We start from the raw sequence: 26,798 nt of genomic DNA on the forward strand, positions 1-26,798 counted from the left end.
CTGGGGCTGTCAGGCTTTGAGATTCAATGTCCTACGTTTAAGCCTTGTCTCAACAACCAACTCAACTGCAAGCATCCGGAGGGAAGGGGCTGTGTCTCAGGCTTGTCTTCTGCTCACCACGGAGCCATATGGAGCATATTAGAGGCTTATTTCATTTTATTACATCATGCAGTTCCCATGAATAGGGCATATGCAGCTCATTTTTAACATTTTCATGAGTTTCTCTCCCAAATTATGAACTTCACAACGTCTTCATTTATCATCTTACTCCTAAGTCTCCCCAAGAATGTTGTAAGTGTAGCCCGTCAAATTTACATATGATCTCTAGCTTGTTTCAAGGGATTCCCATTACAATGAGGATGAAAAATTGCCAAAGACCATTTCCAACCCATCTGCACATACTGTGCTTTAGGGATTCATTAGACACATTTTCCTTGCCTGGTTTGAAGATGAACTGTTGCAATGTCTCCACGGTGGGGCAGATGTAATCTTCCCTGGCCTGATCCTCTGCAGATGCTTAGCTGCATGGTGGATTGAATGTCTCAAAGGTCAATAACTCTTTCTATCATTTTTCATTAAAGTGCTTGGAGCGGGCAGTTCCTGCAGGAATAATTACTTGGAATCTGGCATACAATTCTTGTTCACCCCAGCAAGTTAACCTTGAGAATTCAACTCCAAAGCCAGTCCTTGACAGGTTTTTGTGGGAGTTTCACCTCACACCTTGGAACAACTGAAACGTCTTAGGAAATCCATATTTCCGAAGCCCGGGTTCCCAGGCTGGGTGCACAGACTATAATGATCATGGTGCCTGAGCCCGGGCAGGCCTACCCCATGGGAAAGGGAAGGGAAACTGGGGGAAGGCAGAAACATCATGCCTGCTTCTTGGAATTGCTTTTGCTTCAAACCTTGCTTTCCTCTAGGTTCAGGGGGAGTCAAGAAAGCTACAGTTACTCTAAATTCCAGACTCTGATAACGTAACCCAGCTCCTAACAACAGCCTCAGCATGAACCGGAACCTTGAGGAGCTCACTTGCCTCACTGACCGGCAGACGCCTTGGTTTAAATCCAGTTCTGGTGACCAGAGCTAGATGTCTTGAGGGACAGAGGCAGGGGCAGGGTCTGGGGAAGCAGAAATGATGCTATCCTGAGCGGCTCATGGCAGATCATGCTGGAGCGTCACCCGCTGTCAGCGCTGCCAGTGTTCTGTGCAACCACCCGAGGAGGCTCCGGTTCGGTTGATCTGTTCGTTAAAGTGTCTTTGATTATAAACAATTCAAACTATTTTGGTTGGGATCAACTGAAAAGAGAAGTGGGGTGACTCCAGGAAGCAAAACGCAGCTGAATAACCCAGGCCTGCAGAGGATGGGAGCTCCCCAGCAAAGGGGACTTCAAGGACTCCTTCTCCAGAGCAGAGCTGTCAAATGACATACAGCTCCAACCGTGTGTGCAATATTACATTTTCTGCTAGTCACATTGTAAAAAGTGAAAAAAGATGAGAGAAATTGATTTCCATTATATATTTTATTTAACTCAATATTTCAAATATGATCATTTTAACATAGAATCAAGGAATTGTCAATGAGATATTTTGAATCTTTTTTTCATATTTAGACATTGAAATCCAGTGTGTATTTTACACACACAACACATCTCTACAATGAAGTAGGTTTGGGACACACTGATCCATTATCTCTGTATTTTACAGATTAAGAGTGTTTATTTAACTAGCTTGCTGACATTGGCCCTCTTTGCCCTGCCATAGAGCTGTAGTTTGGCAGAGCAGGGGTGCAGCTTTGGTGGCTTTTTTTCTCCACAGAAGGTCTCAGTTGAGTGCTCTCAAATCCCCAGGGAGGGGCTGGCCCTTCCTAAACCCGTGGAAATGGGTAACTTTGGTTACATATGATTCATTCCCGGAATACTTCAGAATCCTGCCTAGACCACATCAGCCCTTCTGACCCAATCTCAGACTCCAGGCCCCAGGGGTATCTTTTCTTTGCTTCCCTTCTCTATCTCCACTTCCAGTGGAGTTCCAGTAAACCAGAAGGTGAGAGGGGTGGGAGCTCTGATTTGTAGCATCTGCCTATTTTGGTGGTATAAATACTCCCACTGTGGCCAGTTTCAAGCTATCAACATGACATCAGCTTATCTGCAAAAATCCCGAAAATTTAACAACTGGGTCTTAAGACCCAGGGCAAGCTGGACTCAGCTCATCACTGCAGCATTACCAAAATACTTCCTCCCCTGAGCCAGGCCTGTGCTCTTCTCTCACTTCTTTCTGTTCCCCAGAGATGCCACGTGCTGTGGACACTGGCTTCAGAGCAAGTCAGATAGCCTAACTCAAGTCTGTCTCTTTCTCCTTTGTTTTTTTGTTTTTGCTTTTGTTTTTGTTTTTTGACATTTGAATTAATGTTAACTAACTTACAGGATGTTGGAGAGGATTAGAACAAATCCTTGTGAAGCCCACATGTAGGAGGTACTCCATATATGCTGCTATTACTGTTATTAGCATTTTTTTTTTTTTTTTGAGACGGAGTCTCGCTCTGTTGCCAGGCTGGCGTGCAGTGGTGTGATCTCAGCTCACTGCAACCTCCACCTCCAAGTTCAAGCAATCTTCCTGCCTCAGCCTCCCAAGTAGCTGGGACTACAGGCACGCGCCACCACACCCAGCTAATTTTTGTATTTTTAGTAGAGATGGGGTTTCTTCATGTTGGCCAGGATGCTCTCGATCTCTTGACCTTGTGATCCGCCTGCCTCTACCTCCCAAAGTGCTGGGATTACAGGCGTGAGCCACCGCACGCAGTCAGCATTTTTAGTTTTCAATTTTTTCTTTCCTTTTGAGACAAGGTCTTTTTCTCTGTCATTCAGGCTGGAGTGCAGACGCACAGTCACAGCTTACTGCAGCCTCAACCTCCCAGACTCAAGTGATCACCGCCCCCCAACCCCAGCCCTCGGAGAAGCTAGGACTACAAGCAGGACGACCACGCCCAGCTAATATCCTTAAATTTTTTTCCAGAGCTGGGGCTCTCACCAAGTTGCCCAGGCTGGTCTCAAACTCCTGGGCTCAAGCGGTCCTCCCACCTTAGCCTCCCAAAGTGTTGGGATTACAGACGTGAGCCACTGTGCCTGTCCTCCTTTTCTGATTTTTAACATACAGCCAGTCAGAACTAAAGCCAGCATTAGAACCCAGAAAAGCCCCTTCAAGGATTCCAAACTAAAGTGCCACAACTGACTGGTTCAAGATGGCGTGAACAGGTGAGACATTTCTTCTGACCTTTGCATGTATCCTTTGGAGCAAGTCAGGGGAGAATCACGGGGAGCGGAGGTGAAATCATCATCAGGAATTGTGATGATGCTGAAATGGAAAATCATATTAGGACCTGTGTTAGTTTCCTAGGACTGCCACAATGACGTACCACAGGCTGGATGGCTTACAACAACATAAATTTATTCTCTCACAGTTTTGGAGGCTAGAAGTCCAAAATCAACGTGTTGGCAGGACCACCTTCTCTCCAAAATCTCTTCCTTGCCTTTCCTAGCTTCGGATAGCCCCCAGTATTCCTCGACTTAGAGCAGCATAAGCCCACCTCTGCTTCTGTCTGCAGGGGGCAGGAGAGCAGTTTTCTCTGTGTGGCTCTTTCATCCACTTCTTATAAGGACACCAATCCTATTGGATCAGGGCCACCCTAATGACTTCATCTTAACTTGATGACATCTGCAAATACCCTGTTTCCACATAAGGTCCCATTCACATGTACAGGGGTTAGAACCTCAACCTACCTTTCAGAGGACACACTCCAGCCCATAACAGATCCCTTGTGAGACCTCGATATTACAACATAAAATCTCTAGATGTTATTCTGGGTGTTCCAGCCTCCTTTCCCCAACCAAAAGGAAAGTTTTTTTGTTTGTTTGTTTGCTTGCTTGCTTTTGAGATGGAGTCTCGCTCTGTCGCCCAGGCTGGAGTGCAGCGGCGGGATCTCGGCTCACAGCAACCTCTGCCTCCCAGGTTCAAGTGATTCTTCTGCTTCAGCCCCCTGAGTAGCTGGGATTACAGGTGCCTGCCACCACACCCAGCTAATTTTTGTATTTTTAGTAGAGACGGGGGTTTCGCCATGTTGGCCAGGCTGGTCTTGAACTCCTGGCCTCAGGTGATCTACCCTCCTCAGCCTCCCAAAGTGCTGGGATTACAGGCATGAGCCACTGCACCCGGCCTACAACATAAAATCTGTAGATGTTATTCTGGGCCTTCCAGCCTCCTTTCCCCAAACAAAAGGAAAGGATATTTTTGTTCTTGTTGTTTGTTTTTGTTTTTGTATTTTTTAATGAGAGGCAGAGTCTCATTCTATCACACAAGCTCCAGGCTGGAGTAAAGTGGTGTAATCACAACTTACTACAGCCTCAAACTCCTGGGCTCAAGCAATCCTCCTGCCTCATCCTCCAGAGTAACTGGAACTACAGGTGCGAGCACCATACCCAGTTAATTTTTATTATTTTTATTTCTGTAGAGACAGAGTCTCACTGTGTTGCCCAGGCTGGTTTCAAACTCCTGGCTTTAAGCAATTCTCCTGCCTCAGCCTCCCAACGTGCTTGGATTACAGTTGTGAGCCACTTCTGCTGGCCAAGAAATGCATTTTTTAAATAATCCTAAATTAAACCAATGTATGTTAAATCTTTGTTGACAACATTGGAGAATCTGGGTCCCTTCTCTAGGTCCTGTTGACCAAACTCCCTCTAGCAAAATGTACTCAGCAAATCCGTTTCTCAGCAAAAGGAATGTGAGCCCACAGATACTAAGAGGTCCCCCATGGTCACACAGCACTAGAACTGAGTCGGGAAGCTCAGATGTGTGGAATATAGTTTTATTAGGTTTTATTAAAAGTAATGGCAAACACTGCAATTACTTTTGCACCAACCTGATAGCTTTCTTGCAAATCCCTTCCATCCCTCCTCCACCTCACCTCTCTTACAATATGTTCGCAGTTCACTCATTCATTCATTCAACAAGTAGGGATTCAGTGCCTACCACTAAGGGGCAATAGTGCGTAGTATTTAAGTCATGCCTGTGTTTGCATTCTGGCTCTAACTTACTGCTGTGTGACTTTGGGCAAGTTGCTTCGCCTCTCTGCGCTGTCTGTAATACGAGAATAATAACAATACCCATGTCATTGAGTTGGTGGGAGGGTTAGAGGACATGGAGCACACAAGGCACTGGCCACAGAGCCTGGTTAAGCACTGACATATCACTCATCTGTATTTGCTGGTTACTAAGTGCCTGGCCCTGAATCAGACCCTGGAGATACCGTGACAAGAAAACAGACAAGGCCTGGCTCAAGGGCTTACAGTCCAATGGAGACCACTGATCTCCAAATGAACACAACAATTTCAGATTTAAAACACTGTGTTTCTAATTTTGTGGCCAGATACGTTAAAAGAACGGCGGGCGGATCACGAGACGGGCGGATCACGAGGTCAGGAGATCGAGACCATCCTGGCTAACACAATGAAACCCCGTCTCTACTAAAAATACAAAAAAATTAGCCAGGCGAGGTGGCGGGCGCCTGTAGTCCCAGCTACTCGGGAGGCTGAGGCAGGAGAACGGCGTAAACCCGGGAGGCGGAGCTTGCAGTGAGCCGAGATAGCGCCACTGCACTCCAGCCTGGGCGACAGAGCGAGACTCCGTCTCAAAAAAAAAAAAAAAAAAAAAAAAGAACATCATCTGAGCCAGTCAAAATTTTCCAATCCCATCCAATCCAGTCCAGTCCAATCCAGTCCAATGCTTTGATGCCATTATCTACACATAGGGGCTTTGTAGGTAGGATGGAAGTGGGGAGAGGGGTAAGAGATGGGGCACTCATTTATTACTCCCATAGAGCTTTCCAGTGTGGGTGCTGTTGAAATAAAGAAGAAAGAAGAGACGAAGGGGTTGAAACAATTGGAGTTTCACTAATATAAGCCTGAAAGCAATTTTGAACCATTCCACACATTCTCTAGTAACATTAAAAGAAAAATGTACAGTCCTATCAGGGCTCAGTCCAGTGAGAAACATCCCACTGAGTTTTATCAGCAATCGTTCTGGGAGGTGGGAGGCAGGGGGTACCAAGACATGGGTCAGTGTGACCCACGCCAGGAGGGCTGTGTTCCTTGGCGGGGGTGGGAGGCCTACCAGAGTTAAGACACAGGCCTTTGGCTCTTATAAAAAAAAACTCCTTTTGTTGCATGTGTGTACTGAACCCATTTATACACTATCTTCTATCTGCAATGAATCTATGAGCCAGTTCTGATTTCACATATCCAAGCGCGAAGTTAAGAACTATTTTTATTTTGTATTTTTGACTTACGTTTTTACTTTTTTTTCAAGAAGACACATTATAGCTGTCAGAGGTGTGTGAACCAGAGCAACTCCATCTTGAATAGGAGCTGGGTAAAATGAGGCTGAGACCTACTGGGCTGCATTCCCAGACGGTTAAGGCATTCTAAGTCACAGGATGAGATAGGAGGTTGGCACAAGATACAGGTCATAAAGACCTTGCTGATAAAACAGGTTGCAATAAAGAAGCCAGTCAAAACCCACCAAAACCAAGATGGCCACGAGAGTGACCTCTAGCTGTCCTCACTGCTACACTCCCACCAGCGCCATGACAGTGTACAAATGCCATGGCAACATCAGGAAGTTACCCTATGTGGTCCAAAAGGGGGAGGCATAAATAATCCACCCCTCGTTTAGTATATAATCAACAAATAACCATAAAAATGGGCAACCAGCAGCTCTCCCGGCTGCTCTGTCTATGGAGTAGCCATTCTTTATTCCTTTACTTTCCTAATAAACTTGCTTTCACTTTACTCTATGGACTCTCCCTGAATTCTTTCTTGCGCGAGATCCAAGAAACCTCTCGTGGGGTCTGGATTGGGACTCCTTTTCTGTAATATAGCTATCTTTTAATTATATATCTTGGTGGGACTTTTCATATAAGTTATTTCATTAATCAGGAAAAACATCGTTTTTCAGGTCACATATGTTGATGCCTATCGATGCATTACGGTCACTGCTAGAAATCTGTCATCTGCTAGACAGCAAAAACAGAATCAGTGAGAAGGGAACTTAGAGGAGGGTGTGTGTGTGAGAGAGAGAGAGACAGAGGGAGAGAGCACATGTGCGAGTGTGAGAGAGAAACAGAGAGAGAGAGAGCATGTGTGTGTGTGCATGGTGAGACAGAGAGAGAGAGAGCATGTGTGTGTGTGAGAGAGAGAGAGTGCGTGTGCATGTGTGTGTGTGTGAGACAGAGAGAGCATGTGTGTGTGAGAGAGAGAGAGAAAGAGAGAGTGTGTGTGTGTGTGTGTGTGTGTGAGAGAGAGAGAGAGACAGAGAGCGAGGGAGAGCAGGGGGAGGGACATGTCCCCTGCCCATTCTGATATCCCCCTGGGTTTGGGAACCACTGAGCCAGTCCAAGCCCTTCATTTGACAGATGAGACACTGGTGACTTGGCACACATGGAGGGTGTATGACGCCTGTGTTCTCCCTGTCTGCTCCAGGGCCACACACACAGTAACTGTTGAATTAAAGTGCAGCCAGCTACCGTGGTGGGGACAGGCCGGAAGTGAGCAATGCAAAACGGGATGGCACAGAGGTGAAGAGCACCAGCTTTGGAGCTGACAAACCCCCTCCTCAGCCCTAGCCAGGACACCTGCAGGCACACTAGAGGCAGAGCAGGGAGCCACAAAAATCTACGCTCTTTGCTGTTCCAGCTTCCCATGGAGGTTCCAATGTGCGTTTCGCAAATTTATAAATGTCACAGAGCATCAGAGTCACTCTCAAATCTTTGGAACCACAGATGTTGAGTCCATCCACAGAAAATGTTGCTGAAGTTAACAAATTAGATCACCCCCTGCTCAGCCTCTACATAAAGCCGAGTCCAAGGGGCCTCAGCTAAGCGGTTAATCAGGCCCTTGCTGGATGTGCGTGGCCATCTGAAAGCAGTATTTTGGGGTAGCGAACCTCTCTCTCTCTCTCCTGGTGCAGTTTCTCAAAGGAGAGTGGAAATCTACATGAGGAAGGGAAGAGAAGGAAGCCCTGGGTGGGGAGGAGCTAATAGGAATCAGGGATGCTCCCAGGAAGGAACCTCCTTGTGAAGTTTAACTTGCTAGCTCTCAAAAAGAAAAGGCCATTTAATGTGCCTTTAAGAATTTACTTAATTATCCTTTTTTCCATTGCAGTGAATGCAGCAACATGTGCACTTTAAATCTTCCTTCTTCCTTCTTTTTTTTTTGTTTTTTGTTTTTTGTTTTTTTGAGACGGAGTCTCGCTCTGTCACCCAGGCTGGAGTGCAGTGGCCAGATCTCAGCTCACTGCAAGCTCCGCCTCCCGGGTTTACGCCATTCTCCAGCCTCAGCCTCCCGAGTAGCTGGGACTACAGGCGCCCGCCACCTCGCCCGGCTAGTTTTTTGTATTTCTTAATAGAGACGGGGTTTCACCGTGTTAGCCAGGATGGTCTCGATCTCCTGACCTCGTGATCCGCCCGTCTCGGCCTCCCAAAGTGCTGGGATTACAGGCTTGAGCCACCGCGCCCGGCCCTTCCTTCTTTTTATTTATTTTCTTTTTTGAGATGGAGTCTCTCTGTGTCGCCCAGGCTGAAATGCAACCTCCACCTCCAGGGTTCAAGCAATTCTCCTGCCTCAGCCTCCCGAGTAGCTGGGACTACAGGTGCCCACTACCACACCTGGCTAAGGCTAATTTTTTTGTAGTTTTAGTAGAGACAGAGTTTCGCTTTGTTGGCCACGCTGGTCTTGAACCCCTGACCTCAAGTGATCCGCCCACCTCAGCCTCCCAAAGTGCTGGGATTACAGGCGTGAGCCACCGTGCCCAGCCTTATCTTCCTTCTTCCTTCTAATTATCACTGCTTATGATTCCTGATACACCGTGCTGCTGTGTCAGCGAGAGTTCGCAGCAGGGCAGCCCCACAAGGGAGGAAGGCTGCCTATACCCTCCAGCAAGAGGAAGCCCCTGTGCTGAAGTTCCAGTGGCTCTTGGGCCATGTGAGGGTAACAGTGAGTCCCCAGTGGAGACCGGATGGAAGATTACATCTGCCCTTTCCCAGGGAGGCTGGGTGGCAAATGCAGGTGGTGGGGCTCGCTTCATTTACCTCTCTTTAGCCCGGTGCCAGTTGCAATGCCTTTAGGAGTGTCTATTTGCAATGCTGAAAGCAAGCGAGAGTGTTTGTGGCCAGGCAGGCATAAAGGCCCTGTGGTTCTGATGGTCCCCGAGGAAGGGCGAAAAAGAGGGGCCCCTTTCTCTGCGCAACCACCCTCCTAGTCCTGTCACAGATGGCTCCAGGGCACCATAATGCTTCCTGGTTGTAATGGAATTCAATATCTGTGATTCCTAAAATTTAAGAGTGACCTGGACAGTGGCAGAATTCCTCATAATCCAACTCCCCCCATAGACAGGAGTCGGGGAGCACAGGCAAAGAGTAGGGTCCCCCATGATGTATTTGTACTTACAGTCTGAGCACAAGTCCCTAAAACGAGCTCAGAAACATGAGCGTCCCCCCAGGCCTGCTCCCTTCGGCCACATACTCCCACCTGATCTCCTGTGGAGCCTTTTCCAAGAACCTACAAATTTGAGAGCCAAAGACGGACGCAGGTGGGAGCTGTCTCCTCTCTACTTCTGCTCGCAGCCCCTGGAGCCTCACCAAGTACTGATGAGTCACCCCCATCCCCACTCTTCATTCTTGTCTCCGTGGGGCAGGCGACACACTCAGGCTTTCAGAGTTAGACAAAGCATCATTGTCTTCAGGGCTTTTTCTGCGCAGGGATCAGGATAAGAAAAGGAAACACATCCCAAGGCCTAACAGTGAAGGTGTCTGTTGCTGACCACACTGAAGGCAGTGACTTCTCATTGGACTTGGACTGGTGAGATCTGCAGGCCTCTGGGCTGAGCTCGACTCCTCTTCAGCCTCATTAACCCAGAAAAGGGTCTGGAGAAGTGAACTTAGGCAGATTCCAACGAGCAAGAACTCATCATCATTCCTGCTTAGCGCTGGTTGTGGTGGACCGAAAAAGAAGTGATTGGTGAGGGAGTTTCTAGCACTTTACTTTCTTTAAGTCATCTTTCTCATCTCTTGCTCTTTCTTTCTTTTTTCTTTTTATTTTCTTTTTTCTTTGGGTTTTTTTTTTTTGTTTTTTTTTTGTTTTTTTTTTGAGATAGAGTTTCGCTCTTGTTGCCCAGGCTGGAGTGCAATGGTGGGATCTCAGCTCACTGCAACCTCCACCTCCCGGGTTCAAGCAAGTCTCGTGTCTCAGCCTCTTGAGTAGCTGGGATTACAGGCGCGTGCCACCATGCCTGACTAATTTTTTTGTGTTTTTAGTAGGGATGGGGTTTCACCATGTTGGTCAGGCTGGTCTTGAACTCCTGACCTCAGGTGATCCACTCAGGCCAGAGTGCAGTGGCACAATCATGACTCACTGCACTGGAGCCTCAAACACCTGGGCTCAAGTGATCCTCCCAGTTCAGCCTCCCAAGTACCCGGAACTACAGGTGCATGCCACCATGCCCGGCTAATTTCTGTAATTTGTGCAGCAGTGGGGTCTTCATATGTTGCACAGATTGATCTCAAACTCCTGGGCTCAACCAGTCCTCCTGCTTCGTTCTCCCAAAGTGCTGAGATAACAGACCAGAGCCACTGCACGTGGCCTGTGCTCTTTCTTTAAAACAATGTTTATTGAGCACCTACTACGTTGGGAGTTAGGGAGAGAAAACTGCAGTCTGTTCATGAAGAATTCAGAGGAGATTTTCCTGCATTTCTTGAAGTAACTGTCATGGCCTCGCCTTGGCAGTGGGTTTGGGAGACACTGTTGTTTCTCCTCAGGACCAGCTTGTTTCCAGACCTATAACCAGATTCAAATCCAAGGCCACTAGCCTGGAGACCCAGTTGCAATTCAAACCTGAAGCCAGTGTGTTGGAAATTCCTTTTTGCTCAAGGCCAGTCAATCTTTTGTTCTAGTCAGGTCTTCAACTGACTGGATAAGGCCCACCCACATTATGGAAGGCAATCTGCTTTATAGGTTAATTTCATCCAAAAACACACAGAAACATCCTGAATAATGTGTGAGCACCTATCTGGGCACCACGGCTTAGCCAGGCTGACACATAAAATTAACCATCGCAAGTCCTCACCTTGTCACCTCGGCACTCAGGCACCTCCTGACACCATACTTAATCCCTGAGAGAAGCACTTTAGGAGACCAAGGTGGGAGGATCACTTATGGCCAGGAGTCAAAACCAGCCTAGGCGACATAGCAAGACCTCATCTCTACAAGAAAAAATTTTTTTTAATTAGCCAGGCATGGTGGCACACACCTGTAGTCCCAGCTACTCAGGAGGGCAAGGGGATCACTTGAACCCTTGAACCAGGAATCCCAGGCTGCAGTGAGCCGTGATTGCACCACTGCACTTCAGCCTGGATGACAGAGTGAGAATCCAACTCTTTTTAAAAAATAAAGTAAGAGAAAAACAGTCACAAGGTCATCATTCTGCCTAACAAGATACAACTATCCTACATAAAATCAAAAACACTAATTCTTGTCCCAGAAGAAGTTGCAAAGTTATTGGGTGATGTTTACCCTTCTCCTTGATATTCTGTAATTTAACAACTATGATGTAAAGTTAACAAAACTTAAATAGTATAAGGTCAACACATCTTATGTTACATGATAGAAGGATAAGAGAGGGAAGAAACTATAGATACTTGCTATAGATACAGAGATATGTACACACGGATATTCACAACAAATAAGAAATATTCATTTCTGTTGTGGGTTTCTATAACCATATTTTTGTAGCTGGTCATGAGGTCATGGCTTGTAGTTACAACTACCTCTTCTACTAATCGTGCTATATCCCCTTCACCCTCAGCAAGCAACTCAGCTGGTGTGGTTTTTTACCTTTGGGGTGATCCAAGCCTTCTTTGCTAAAGGGTCTGGCCCACCTTCCTGCCTGGATTGACTTATTGTAGTTTTCCATTGTAGTTATTGTAGTTTTCCATTGACCTGAATCATAGGCTGTGGTAATACCAAGATACTCCCTAAGGGATCTCTTGCATTCCAGACATGCTCTTCCTCGCCTCCATGGTGAAAGAACAGTTCAGTTTCTTCCTCGTAGGCAATTCTTCTAAAAAGAACTTGTGCCTGGCCTCAATGCTGATAATTAGGCCATGTCTTTGGTGCTGGAGCCTGAGTAACTGAGGCTTGGAAGTGCTCTCCTGTTGGCTTTAATTTTCACCCATGTGGAGACCTTCTCACCTTGTGGGAGAGCAGAAAGGGAAGTGAGTGGAGGGCACAGTACAGCTAAGGAGGAGAAGGTGACAGGACAGGCCCACCTTCCCACCACTGATGCCATGTATAGGTCCATGAAGCAGGTACATTTCAGGAAGGCTATGGTGGGAAAGAAGGCAGCATCACAAAATCTAACAAATAGAATGTCTCCATCAAAAATCTAATCCAGGCCTGTATTAGTCCATGCTTGCATTATGATAAAGAAATATCTCAATTTATGAAGAAAGAGGTTTCATTGGCTCACGGTTCTGCAGGCTTTGCAGGAAGCATGATGCTGGCATCTGCTGAGCTTCTGTGGAGGCCTCAGGAAACTTCCAATCAAGGTGAAAAGCAAAGGGGAAGTAGGTTCATCACATGGCCAGAGCAGGAGCAAGAGGGGAACGTGCGGAGGTGCCACACACTTTTATTTTATTTTATTTTATTTTATTTTATTTTATTTTTTGAGACAGAGTCTCTTTCTGTCACCCAGGCTGGAGTGCAGTGGCCCAGTCTCGGCTCACTGCAACCTCAGCCTCCTGGGTTCAAGCAATTCTCCTGCTTCAGCCTCCCGAGTAGCTGGGAGTACAGGTGCATACCACCATGCCATGTTAATTTTTGTATTTTTAGTAGAGACGGAGTTTCACCATATTGGCTAGGCTGGTCTCGAACTCCTGACCTCATGATCCACTTGCCTCGGCCTCCCAAAGTGCTGGCATTATAGGCGTGAGCCACTGCACCCAAACCCTGCACACTTTTAAATGGCCACATCTGCAGAGAACTCACTAATTGTTAGGACAGGACCAAGTGGGATGGGGCTAAACCATTCATGAGAAACCACTCCCATGACCCAGTCACCTCCCACCCGGCCCCACCTCCAACACTGGGGATTACAATTCAGCATGAGATTTGGATGGGGACACAGATCCAAACTATATCAGGACCATAATATCCTGAGACATTAAAAATATGGGCTCATTTGGGAAAGAGGAAAGGTAGCTCTGATTTTGAGGAGCGTGAGAGGGAAGGGACAGTTATTAGGATCACGCTTCAGAGAATAGTCCCGCATCAGCCCAATATTTAAGCAAGGACCCCATGGAAGCGGCATTTCTTCTGAAACAAGAAGGAGCAAGTAACTGGCCCGAGTGTTGAATTTCTTCCTCACAGCTGAGAAGTCTTCGGTTCTGTGGGCTTTGGGACATGGTCAGTCTACTTCTCCATGAGAGATACTTCACGTTCAGAAACTGTAACCACAGTGCACAACCTGTGGGCGTGTGATGATACTAGGGGACGTGGCCTCCGTGACCCCTGGCAGAGAGTTGCTCGGGTAAAGTGTGAGTCATTGAGTTAAGCATATAAACCCTAGCCTCCCAAACTGCGGAGATTGCAGGCATGAGCCACCGTGTCTGACCTCAGGTTTATAGGCTCATGCCTGCAATCTCAGCAGTTTGGGAGGCTAGGGTGGGAGGATCACTTGAGCCTAGGAGTTTGAGACTAGCCTTGGCAATATAATGAGACCCCGTGTCTACAAAAAATACAAAAATTAGCCAGGCATGGTGGTGTGTGCCTGTAGTCCTAGCTACTCAGGAGGCTGAGGTGGGAGGATCACTTGAACCTGGGAGGTTGAGGCTGCAGTGAGCCATGATCACACCATTGCACTCCAGCCTGGGTAACAGACAGAGCATGACCCTGTCTTAAAAAGAAAGAAAGAAAAAAAAAGCATGTAAACCTGATGGTTAGTTTACTTTTACAAATACAGTTTGTTTCCATTATAAAATGAACATATAATAAAAGTTAGGAAATACAGAACATTCAGAAAAAGAAATGAATGCTCATATCATCTTGCCATGTAAAGATATTTATTAACTTTTTAATGTAGTTTTCATTGTATGTGCAGCTTTCTGTTCTTTTTGTACCGAACATTATGTGATGGTTATTTTTATATATTATTACTAAAAACCATTCATAATCATTACTTGTGCTTATTTCAAATTAGCCATTGAGTGACTAAGCTATTATGACAATGAGTTCTACATTTCTGGGACTTTTAGATTGTTTCTAACTGCTTACTAACAAAAATAAGTGACCATCTTAACTCGGAAGAGTTTTTTTCAGTTCCCAAGAACAGATTCACTGGGTCAAAGCAAATAACACTTGACATATAAATTATAAAATGCTTTTCCAAATTGTCTCACCACATTTCAGTTTCATGTTTGTTGTAAGTTGTAAGTGCATGGGAGAAGCACAAGAGATGCTGTTGAGGTAGCGCTATAAGCAAGGGAAGTAGATTCCCCTTTAGGAGTTAAGCTGCAAAGCCAGCAGGCACACCTAAAGCGCAAGCGCAGGAAGTGAGTCCCTGCTGACTTGGCAAGGAGACTGTCCACTGGGGAAAATAAAGTTTCATCTCGCCGGGCGCGGTGGCTCAAGCCTGTAATCCCAGCACTTTGGGAGGCCGAGACGGGCGGATCACGAGGTCAGGAGATCGAGACCATCCTGGCGAACACGGTGAAACCCCGTCTCTACTAAAAATATAAAAAACTAGCCGGGCGCGGTGGCGGGCGCCTGTAGTCCCAGCTACTCGGGAGGCTGAGGCAGGAGAATGGCGTAAACCCGGGAGGCGGAGCTTGCAGTGAGCTGAGATCTGGCCATTGCACTCCAGCCTGGGCGACAGAGCGAGACTCCGTCTCAAAAAAAATAAAAATAAAAATAAATAAATAAAAAATAAAGTTTCATCTCTTGCTCATGCCTACACAAAGATAAACTGCAGATGGATTAAAGGCCTAAGAGCGAAAGGCAAAACCAGTGTAGTAAGAGAAATGTGCAATGGATGAGAGACATCTTATCTCTAAGATGTCAGGAAGCTAAGGATTTCTTACATAAGCCCCTTGAAAGCATAAACCACAAAAGCGGGAAACAATAGATTTAAATCTCTTAAAATTAAGGATTTCTGTTCATTAAAAACACAATAGATGAAATTGACAAATTGGTGGCAAATCTGGAAGACATTCACAATTTTAAAAATCAACAAGGGATCACGTCTATTATAGAACATGCAAGGAACCTTTAGCAATCAACTAGGAAAAGATGGAAACCCATAGAATGTGAGCAACAGGTAGGAATTCGCAACTGACAGAAAGGAAAGCCTATGTGACTATAACAAGTATATATAGTGTTCAATTTCACTGGCATTCACAAGTGCGCAAATTAAAGCCACTTACCACCTTCCCCTCATCAGAGCGGAGAAAGTGAGCAGTTAAACAGTCCTCTCAAGTGCACTGGTGGGTGTGGAACAAGGACCCCATTCTGAGACAGGATCCTACAGTCCTTCATGATGTCAGGAACGCATCTGGCTATGGGGTAGAACACCCTCTCCTGGGGTGTGCTCCTGAGAAAGCTGTCCCAGGCCCACAGGGAATAAAACATACACACCCAAGCAGGGAAGTTAAACACGTCAGAGCAGATGAATGTGGGGAGAGAAGATGGGAATCAGGGTGAGGAAAGAGAGAGAATATTAATGAAACTAAACTAAAGTCAGAGAGGAGTCCTGCAAGGCTGGTTATAGCACGCCATGAACTGAGGCATGTAATTAACTAGACACTCTCCATCTGATGTCCAATTTAATTAATTAATTAATTACCTGGACTCTGCCTCATGAGTTAGATCATCCCTTGGCACTGATAAAAGGCAAGTCTGGGCTGACAAGGCAAAGCTGGTTTCCACCAGGCCGGCCTTGGATGATGCCATTATACACCGTGAGTGCAAATCGTTTCTACAGGTACTCATAGTTTTAAAAATGTTTGTCACTCTGGTAAGTAGAAACGTACAATTACATTTTAAGAGGTATACAAAGATTTTAACATGACATCTTTCTTTCAAAGTCATATGTGCCAGGCAAAGTGGGTTACACCTGTAATCCCAGCACTTTAGGAGGCTGAATGGGGAGGATCGTTTGAGTCCAGGCATTGGAGACCAGCCTGGGCAACGTAGGGAGACCACATCCCAAAAAAAAAAAAAAAAAAAAAAAAAAATTAGCTGGATATGGTGGCTCACACCTGTAGTCCCAGCTACTCAAGAGGCTGAGGTGGGAGGATCACTTGAGCCCAGGTCAAGGTTCCAGTGAGCCATGATCAACCCACAGAACTCCAGCCTGGGTGACAGAACAATAGCTTACCTATTAAAAAGAAAAAGTCCTGGGTATTTCATTTTATAAAATGAAGATTTATAAACCCCTTGCTGATCCCCAAGAAATCCTGGGCTGTCATAGATAGGGCTTGGTCAATGTGGTAGGCAGAATAATGACCACCACCCCAGAAATGTCCATGTCCTAATCCCTAGAATGTATTACCTTCCGTAGCAAAAGGGACTTTGCAGATGCAAATGAAGTCCAGCACCTTGTAGAAGGAGATCATCCAGGAATATCCTGATGAGCCCAGTACAATCACTGGGACTTAAATGCAGAGAAGTCTTCCTGGCAGCCTTCAGAGAGGGAGAGGCACGCTGCTGATCTGAGGACAGAGGAGGGGCCACAACCTAAAGAATGCAGGTGGCCTCTAGAAAGTGGAGGAGACAAGGAAATGGATTCTCCCCTAGAGCCTTCAGAAAAGAATCCAACCCTGCTGGCACTTTGATTTTAGTGCAGCCAGACCTAGCGGATCCTGACCTGCAGAACCGTTTGAGGATACATTTGTGTTGTTTCAGGATCACTGCATTTGTGGTGATTTGTTACAACAGCAATAGAAAATTAACACAGTAAACACAACCTGACTTAACCCCATTGACAATCTAGAGTTAGCTTTCTTCTGCTTCTGCTTCTTCTTCTTCTTTTTTTTTTTTTTTTTTTTTGAGACGGAGTCTCGCTCTGCCGCCCAGGCTGGAGTGCAGTGGCCGGATCTCAGCTCACTGCAAGCTCCGCCTCCCGGGTTCACGCCATTCTCCTGCCTCAGCCTCCCGAGTAGCTGGGACTACAGGCGCCCGCCACCTCGCCCGGCTAGTTTTTTGTATTTTTTAGTAGAGACGGCGTTTCACCGTGTTAGCCAGGATGGTCTCGATCTCCTGACCTCGTGATCCGCCCGTCTCGGCCTCCCAAAGTGCTGGGATTACAGGCTTGAGCCACCGCGCCCGGCCTGCTTCTTCTTCTTCTTCCTTTTTTTTTTTTTTTTAAACTTTTTCTGCTAAAACCCTACAGAGTCGTTCTTCAGCAGCACAATTCTTGAGAGGCAGGCCTGTGGGAAGCTCACACAATGGTAGAATTAGAAGCCATCACAAAAGTAACCCAGTGCAAATGGCTGCCCAAAGCTGGAATCTCTCCCACAACATCCCTGATCATTGGACACTCAGCGTTTGCTTGGACCTTGGGGGTGAAACTTTAGTTCCTGGTCTGCCCCATCTACACATTGAATTTTCTCTTCACAGCTGACTTAGTTCTGTTGTCAGAGAACATTCTTGTTTTGTTTTGTTTTGTTTTTCTTTTTTCTTTGAGATGGGGATCTCGCTAGTCTCAAATCCCTTGCCTCAATCAAACCTCCCACATTGGCCCCACAAAATACCAGGATTACAGGCGAGAGTCACCACCCCCAGCCAATAACATTACTTATAAGGAAGTCTGTTGCATTGCTCTGTTAAAAGGGAATCTGCTAAAACATTCTTTCTTGCTATGAACCAACATCTACTGCTCTCAAATGTCCACGTTTTGACATTAGTTCTGCTTTTTAAAGTGATGTAGAACAGAACATACAGGCTGTACCTAGGGCCTGAGATAAAAGGATTGGGTTCAGAAGAAAGGCTGACAGATTATTGAGCTGCATTCAATTCAAGCCTGTTCCACTGGACACATGTTCATTGAGCACCTATTTTTGGGCCGGGCGTTCTGTGAGCGGCCATGAACCATGAGCACACAAACACAGCCCCTGCCCTAGAGGAGTTTACAGTTTAAGTGAAAAAGATGGTAAATAGATACTACACAACAACACAGAAAACATAATTACCTATTGTAATACATGCTGTGAAGGAAAAGTACAGATATTATAAGCACATATACAGAGGTACCTGACCACTGGTCAAAAGGGTCCCTATCTGTCCAAGGACTCTGTTTGAGATGAAACTTCCTTTAGTCACTGGATAACCCTTCAAGTTCTCAGAGCTTTAGATGAATGTAAAAGTGCTCCATGTAACCTGACTATAATATGGCAGTTTGAATGTGGGTGCCTCTGCTATGTTTAATATAGGGGGGTGGCTGCCTTTGTTATGCATTTTTGGTAGATTTGTCAAGAATAGTGGCCAAGGTAGCCAGCCCCTGGCCGTCGTTTCTGTACTTGGGAACCCCCTCACATAACCCCATTGTCACCCTGGCCTGGCTTGCTGGTAACTCCAGAGGAGAGTCAGAACTCCCCACAGTAGGTCTGTTTAAGAGAGTCCTGAACAACGCAGTGCCATCCATAAGGCTACCAGACATCCAGCCATCGCTGTCAACCTGCTGGGACAGACGGGAGATCCTTCCTCTGGACAACTATCTGAGAACTCACTGCTGTCAGGACCAGAAAGCTGGTATATGCACATTTGTTTATATTAATCTGTATATCTACATAATTAATATTATCAATGGCAATATAGATGACATTGTTGGTGACAGCAAGGATCAATACATAAGGGTAAAATATTCCATTTGCTAAGATGTTATTTTAAACACATATATGCCAGGCCAGGTGCGGTGGCTCACGCTTATAATTCCAGCATTTTGGGAGGCCGAGGCATGTGGATTACCTGAGGTCAGGGGTTCAAGACCAGCCTGGCCAACATGGCAAACGCCATCTCTATTAAAAATACAAAAATTAGCTGGGCATGGTGGTGGTGTGCGCCTGTAGTCCCAGCTACTCAGGAGGCTGGGGAAGGAGAATCCCTTGAACCCAGGAGGTGGAGGTTGCAGTGAGCTGAGTTCATGCCACTACACTCCAGCCTGAGAGAATCTGACAGAGCAAGATTCTGTCTCAAAAACCAAGCCAAACAAAACAAAAGAAAATGAAAAAACACATATATACAAAAAAAAACCCTTCAAAATATGAGAAACAACTTAAAAATCAGTCTTCAGAGAGAAATACTAAGTCCACCATCATAACAGAATATTTCAATATACGTTTTTGTTTTTGAATGAGCCATAAGACAAGGGAAAAAATCATCAAGGATGCAGAAGATCTGTAAAACTCAATGAACAAGCTTGGCCTAATGAATGTAAAATCAGTGCAACATTAGAGCACACACATTTCCCCTGAAGAACACCTGCTATGCTTCCAATAACTGATTGGGAGCAATGCCATAAAAATAATCTCAATGAATTTCAAGAAGTAAGTGTCATACAGACTGTGACATCTGCATACAACACAATTTGGCTAGAAGTTAATAATACACACTCTTTACCAAAAACAACCAAAAGCTCATTGATGAAGAAGCGGAAGAATATACAGTGGAATATTACATCACATATGATGATGTAGATCAGGGGTCTGCAGGTATCTTAGGCTTTGGGAACCAAAAGGTCTCTGTCACTACTACTCATCTCTACTGCTACCATGCGAAAGCAGCCATAGAAAAACAGACACAGCTGTATTTCAATCAAACTCTATTTAAACACTAAAAGTTGAATTTCAAACAGCACAAAAAATATTTTGATTGTTTTTTCAACCATTCAAAAATGTAGAAACTGGCTGGGTGTGGTGGCTCACAACTGTAATCCCAGTACTTTGGGAGGCTGAGGCGGGCAGATCACCTGAGGTCAGGAGTTCAAGACCAGTCCTACCAGCATGGTGAAACCCCGTCTCTACTAAAAATACAAAAATTAGCCAGACATGGTGGCACGTGCCTATAGTCTATAGTCCCAGCTACTTGGGAGGCTGAGGCAGGAGAATTGCTTGAACCTGGGAGGCAGAGGTGAGCCAAGATAGCACCCTTGCACTCCAGCCTGGGCAAAAAGGAGTGAAACTCCGTCTCAAAAATATATTAATTAATTAATTAATTAAAAATGTAGAAACCATTTTCAGCTTGTGGACAGTAAAAAAACAGGCAGCGGGGTAGATCTGGGGCTGAGGCCACCATTTGCTGATCACTGATATAGATGAATTTCAGCACTGTGATATTAGCTTAATGGAAGTCCCCAAAGACTATATGCAGAATGAGACTTTTTTAGTAGATTAAAGTTTAAAGGAACCAAAAAAAAAAAAACTATACACACACATATTTTTTCCTCTTATATTTTTATTTGCACTTCTTTTCTGTGACATGAGCACACACTACTGATTCATGTATATATATATATTGCTCTGATACATCTCCTTGCCTGTCTTCCTTCAAAACACTGATGGCAAAGAGAGGACTATTTTATTACCAGCCACAAGAAAGTCGGGTTTCAAATTACACATAGGTAATGAAATATATGTATGTTTGTGTATGTGTGTGTGCGTGTATACATATATATGTATATCTTCTTTTTTTTTTTTTGAGATCTAGTCTAGCTCTGTTGCCTAGGCTGGAGTGCAGTGGTGTGGTCTTGGCTCATTGCAACTTCCACCTCCCACGTTCAAGCAATTCTCCTGCCTCTGCCTCCAAAGTAGCTGCTATTACAGGTGCTTGCTACCACACCCAGCTACTTTTTGCATTTTTAGTAGAGACGGAGTTTCACCATGTTGGCCAGGCTGGTCTCGAACTCCTGACCTCAGGTCATCTGCCCACCTGGCAATATATATGTATATCTTTATGTACACGTATGTATACATATATCTACACGTGTGTGTGTGTATATATGTAGGTATAGTCTGCAAATATACACTGTGTGTAAAGGAAAAAGGAACAAGAACCCAGAATTTGGGATAGCGGTTACCTCAAAGCCCTGGTTCTCATTTTGGAGGGTTTGCATATGAGTGCTTCTTACATTATTAAAAATGACTATATAACAAAGACTCATGCATGGGCCAAAAGTGAAAATGTGTGATGAAGCAAAGATCGTGGTTCATCCAACTCAGTGCGCCTGAGACCCACTGAAATTAGCAAAGTAAGAATTAGGTATAGGCACTATCTTCCCACATAGGCAGAGAGGTATGTGGGAAGAAATGGGAAAACTCATCAGGTAGAGAGGGTCGTGTGGGCAGACGCCCTGAGGAAAGATTTGGGGAACCAGAAAGAGGCCTGTCTGATCACACCTGAGAACAAAGAATGATATGTTAGAGGGGAAAGGGGACAGAGAGGAAGGACCAGGTCCCACAGGGCCTTGGAAGCACTTGGGTTTGGCTTTGGGTTTGTATTTTAAGATCTGTGGGAGCCCACTGAAGGACTGTGGATAGAGGAGTGATATGAGCAGCTGGCACCTGCCAACTATCACTCCAGCTGCGGTGGGCAACAGATCCCAGAAGCACAGGAGCAGAGAGGTTGGCCAGGTTGACGAGGCCACAGGCCCATGGTTTTCCTTATTTCTGGCGATTCCTGTAGCCTTGGGAATCTACTAGATGTTATTGGGACTTTTCTCTGCTCAGGATTCCCCTGACTCTGAGGGGAGACACAACCTTTACTAGACCCAGGGGTTGGAACTGGTGGGCCCAGGACATAAATGGTGCATAGTGGTTCAATTCCAGTTTTATCTTCTCCATTGGCAATGGTGGTGACCAGCTCTCTCTCCAGTTGCTTAGGAATAGCCCATCCTACTAATGTACCTCCTAATTTTCTTGCAAAGGCCACACAGTTCAGCCCTGCCTGAAGCTTGAGGAATGCATGTCCTTCCTCTTCACAAAGTTAAACTTCTTCCAAAATCTTCACTCTACTAGCACTGTCGTTCTGGGTCCGCCTTCTTGGCCTGTTTTCTCTCCACAGAGCCCCGGATAACCCAAGAACAAAACCGTTTGGAGTGTCAGAGCTTCCCCCAGATCGTTTCTCTGAAATTACAAGACAAATTTCTGTCTTGTAAGTGAAAAGTAGAGAGGAGCTATTTTCTGTTCATCCCCTTATAAGGGCAAGTTCTTTTTCAGATCTTTAGCCTCAGTGGAAGAACAGGAGACGCTCTGAGGGCGCTGAGCTGACTCAGGTGCACAGAATATTGATGCATGTAAGCGGAGAGAGGAAATCCCAGCACATCCCCATGGTAGTGGGCACAGAAGCCCCGTGACACACTTTTGTCTTTCCGTGGTGTTGTCATCCTGTAACGGGCAGAATTGTTTCTAATGAGTTAGTTAAGAGGGACGTTAACTGATCTGCAGTAGTGTTTGTGAATCGTCAAAATACGTCAAGATTGGTGTCTGGGGACTTGGTAAAGACTTCAGTGGACACTCCCCTAAGGGAGACTGCGGGTCGGGGATGGAGTCTATGGTGAAGGCTGGCAGGGCGTGTAGGGGAAGCTCAAAACCAAATGCCTGAATGGCCTTTGCATCTGTGCCCTGGGAGGTTAAGAGAGTGACATGAGCTGATTGATGGATTTAGGGAGAAAAGTCTCCTGGCACATCTTCTCCTCCAGCCCCAAAGAGAATAATTTGCAGGGCATGAACAGATGCTCTCTGGTTTTCCAGGCACAGTGAGAGGGATCAGTTTGGGAAGTCACATCCTCAGCCCCTCTCCTGTCACAGGAGTGAATCAAGCAGGATTTGACTCTCTAATTCACCTCTTAGAGGAGCCACACTCCTCTCTCTCTGTCCTGGCAGGTGACACAGTTGAGAGAACCTCATTGGAAAGGATCAGCAGTGAGACCTGGCTGAAGAAGGGCGTATCTTCCCTGTGCATAGGAGGCTGCACCATGCGGCCTCCAATCCATGTAAGACGCTGACCAAACAAGTGGCTGGAGCGTGAAACCAGGGCAGAACTATTTGCTTGAGAATAAATTATAGCCCTTCCATTATCTTGTTTCATGACTCTCCTGCACATTCAATCCACTGATTGCAGAGAGAAACTATTTTATTACCAGCCACAGGGATCTCAGGTTTCAATTTATACAAAGGTAATGAAATGTCAAACTGACCCAGTCTTGTTGCTAGAGCCAGCTTATCGCCCCTGTCAAAATAGTGCAGTTCGTAACAGCTCTCCTTTGGCCCTCTGGGAAGCCCAGTCCTGCAGCCCTGGCTCTGGAGACATCTGGCACCCCTGGCTGGGCCCAGATCCACCTTCAAATCTGGATCTGAGCTGTCTCTCTGCAGACTACAGACCCCCAAGCCCTGGCCTGCCTTCCCTAGATTCCAATCAGAACCTCTTTCTTAAGCATTGCATCCCAGGCCCTTTCCGTATAACTAGGGAAATTATATTCAATGTCTGCTTCCTTCTTTCTAGCCCCTTCCAGCTCTCTCGTCTCTGGTCAATTCAAGCATTAAAGGCTGTTCTTACAACGGTCCAGTTTGCCTCAATTCATCCTCCTGTCTGATTTTGTTTCTTCTAAAACTTCCTTTTTTTTCCCTTCACTTCAAACATGGGCCTCCACTGCTGAGGAGGCATTTAGACCCTGTGATAACATGAGTGACATCTGCTTTGGGTCCCTGCCTGGTTCACAACCCCATTCTGAAGGAAACTGCCCCTGCTTCTAACCCAGGCCTCCTCCCCGGGAAGCAGCCCTACGTGGTTGTTTTGCCTGTCACTACGCTGGTACCACGTGATCCCTCACTCCTCTAGGTGGGCGCTTGATATGGTTTGACTCTGTGTCCCCACCCAAATCTCATCTTCTAGCTCCCATAATTCCCATGTGTTGTGGGAGGGATCTGGTGGGAGATAAATGAATCATGGGAGCAAGTCTTTTCTGCGCTGTTCTTGTGATAGTGAATCAGTCTCATGAGATCTGATGGTTTTAAAAATGGGAGTTTCCCTGCACAAGCTCTCTCTCTTTGCTTGCTGCCATCCATGTAAGATGTGATTTGCTCCTCCTTGTCTTCTGCCAGGATTGTGAGGCCTCCCCAGTCACATGGAACTGTAAGTCCATTAAACCCTTTTTTCTCTATAAATTACCCAGTCTCAGGTATGTCTTTATCAACAGCATGAAAATGGATTAATACAGTGCTTGACCTCAGGGTGGTCAACCTGAAAATATTTGCTCTGGCCAAAAACAGAGAGGGAACAACAGAGTCAGGGCCTCTTGCATAAACCATGTGATCAGGACATTCAGTCGAGTCTTATTAGTTGAGATAGTTATGTTCTATGAAGTTGCTAAGGGCACTGAATTAACCAATACCAAACCATTGTTCCTAGGGGAAATTTGTGGTTACTTTCCTGCAAGCCTCCAGTACATTTTTGTCAATCAATTAATACATAACCTTGTTTTATATGTGTTTCTCTTTCAAGACACCTTATTTAACATATAAGGTTGATTCATTAACATTGAACTCACAGGCAATGGCACTACAGCTCACCTCTGAACAAAGCTTATCTAACACGTATCTTCTCCATAAGGCTCATCCCAGCCTTCTTGGCCTTAAAAACACTAGACAGCACTTCAGTGCTACCCTTGGGGGCATTTTATTTTGTTTTGTTTTATTTTATTTTATTATTTATTTATTTTGAGACAGTCTTGCTCCGTCGCCCAGGCTGGGGTGTAGTGGCACAATCTCGGTTCACTGCAACCACCGCCTCCTGGGTTCAAACAATTCTCCTGCCTAAGCCTCCCAAATAGCTGGGATTGCAGGTGCCCGCCACCATGCCCAGCTAATTTTTTGTATTTTTAGTAGAGATGGGCTTTCATCATGTTGGCCAAGTTTGTCTCAAAGTCCTGACCTCAAGTGATCTGCCTGTCTCAGCCTCCCAAAGTTCTGGGATTACAGGCTCAAGCCACCGCGCCCGGCTTTAGGGGTATTTTAAACAGAAAAATTGCCAATAAAAAGAGAGAGAAATGCAAAAAGCATGGCACTAAATAGACGGTGAAAAGAAGGCAAGTCCACAGCCTGACAGCCGAATCAAGAAGGCAGAGCCTCACCTTGCACTGCCTCAGCTGGGGACCATGCATCAGGCAACTCAAATTTTTCATCATTTTTCACATGTCAAAGAATGACTGCAAACATGCTACAGGTATTTATCTGGGGTAGTACAAGTAAATTTCGGTGAGTAGAAGAATTTGCAAATATGAATTCCACAAAATGTGAGAATGGACTGTAGTTAATTGCTTGGTTGGTTGTTGTCTGGTTTGTTGATTAACAGCAGGAGAAAATGATGGGAGACCCCCTACAAGACAGTATTTGCATATTCCAAAAGGCTGTGGGAGCCACGTGTGAGTCCAGGACAGTAGAAACTTTGTGGCAATACCCTGTTGCATGGCTCACTGAAGAGTCTCTGTTCCTTGCAATCAAAAAACCAATTGGTGACCAAGCGAGGCAGGAGAATCTCTTGAGCCATGAGCTCGAGACCAGGCTGAGCAATATAGCAAGACCTCATCTCTACAAAAAATTAAAAAATTAGCTGGGCATCCCAGCTACTGGGGAGGCTGAGGCAGGAGGATCCCTTGAGCCCAAGAATGAAGCTGCAGTGACCTGTGATCATACCATTGCACTCCAGCCTGGGGAACAGAGGGAGACCTTGTCTCAAAAATAAAAAATAAATTCAAAATAAGCCAACTAGCCGGCATATACCTATCCGTATATTACTCTCACTTGGTCCTGAGAGTTTTGATAAGTGATGATTTCTTTTGGAAAGTCCTGTTGGTTCCAATCGAGCTTGCACTTGGAGTCAATAGGCCTGGCCATATCACTTCTCGGTCACGTGACTGAGTTCTCTAACTCAGTTGTGTCATCTGACAATGGGATGGATACTTGGCCTCCAAGTTCAGAGAGTTATTATGAGGCTATGTGAGGTCACGCAGGTGGGATGAGCATCACCCTTGTCAGCTTCTGATCCAGCCTCTCCTTTTCTAGATGAGGACCCCAAGTCTCAACAGGGGAAAGAGATTTGCAAAGAAGGCCAACATAGGACAGTCCAAGATGCTCACACCTCCCTGGGGTGAACGTTACCCCTGCCAATGCCACACTTCCCCAAGGAGAGAACGCATCCCTGCCCCAGCAGTTCAGGCACAGCTGTCTTGTCTCATTCTTAAAGAACAGAGGGTCTGCAGGCACCTCAGTAAGACGCTAAAGTAATTTGTTTTATTTGTCCAAGGGAATACTACCCTTATTTGACTGAATAAGCATAAATAGCCAGGGAGGGGTCTGTTTGTGGTGTCACCGTCTGCACCAGCAGAAGAGCCCTCACACACATTGTCTCTCCCCCAGCAGCTGCAGTTCTCCTGAAGAAGTCAGATCAAGTTCAGGTTTAAAATAAGCAATCTGGATTTACAAGTTGCCATGAAGATGGCAGTGCCACTATGCCGCTTCCCTGAGAACAGCAGTGCCACTTATACCACTTCCCCACACAGCTATTCCCGGGGCTCCAGGCCCTGTGGTTTGACTTCTCTTCTCTGGCATGAGAAATCAGTGTCTTCTCACATATTCTCCTGAGATTCAGATCCTCTGCCAAACAACGGATCTGAAACTAGTCTCATCTCTGCCTCCGCGCTTCAACCCATCT

At 45.8% G+C, this 26,798-nt stretch overlaps 1 long non-coding RNA gene across 1 annotated transcript in view; it reads right to left on the reverse strand.

The window, feature by feature from the left end:
- Positions 1–2,356: 2,356 nt before the first annotated feature.
- Positions 2,357–26,798, reverse strand: part of LOC135964722 (uncharacterized) — a 68,110-nt gene continuing 43,668 nt past the window's right edge. The window contains exon 3 of the long non-coding RNA XR_010577265.2: positions 2,357–3,351. This is a non-coding gene — a long non-coding RNA (uncharacterized lncRNA). The remainder of the gene's footprint in view (positions 3,352–26,798) is intronic.

The sequence above is a fragment of the Macaca fascicularis genome, chromosome 8, assembly GCF_037993035.2.
Source record: "Macaca fascicularis isolate 582-1 chromosome 8, T2T-MFA8v1.1".
In the NCBI taxonomy this organism is placed as follows: Eukaryota; Metazoa; Chordata; class Mammalia; order Primates; family Cercopithecidae; genus Macaca; species Macaca fascicularis.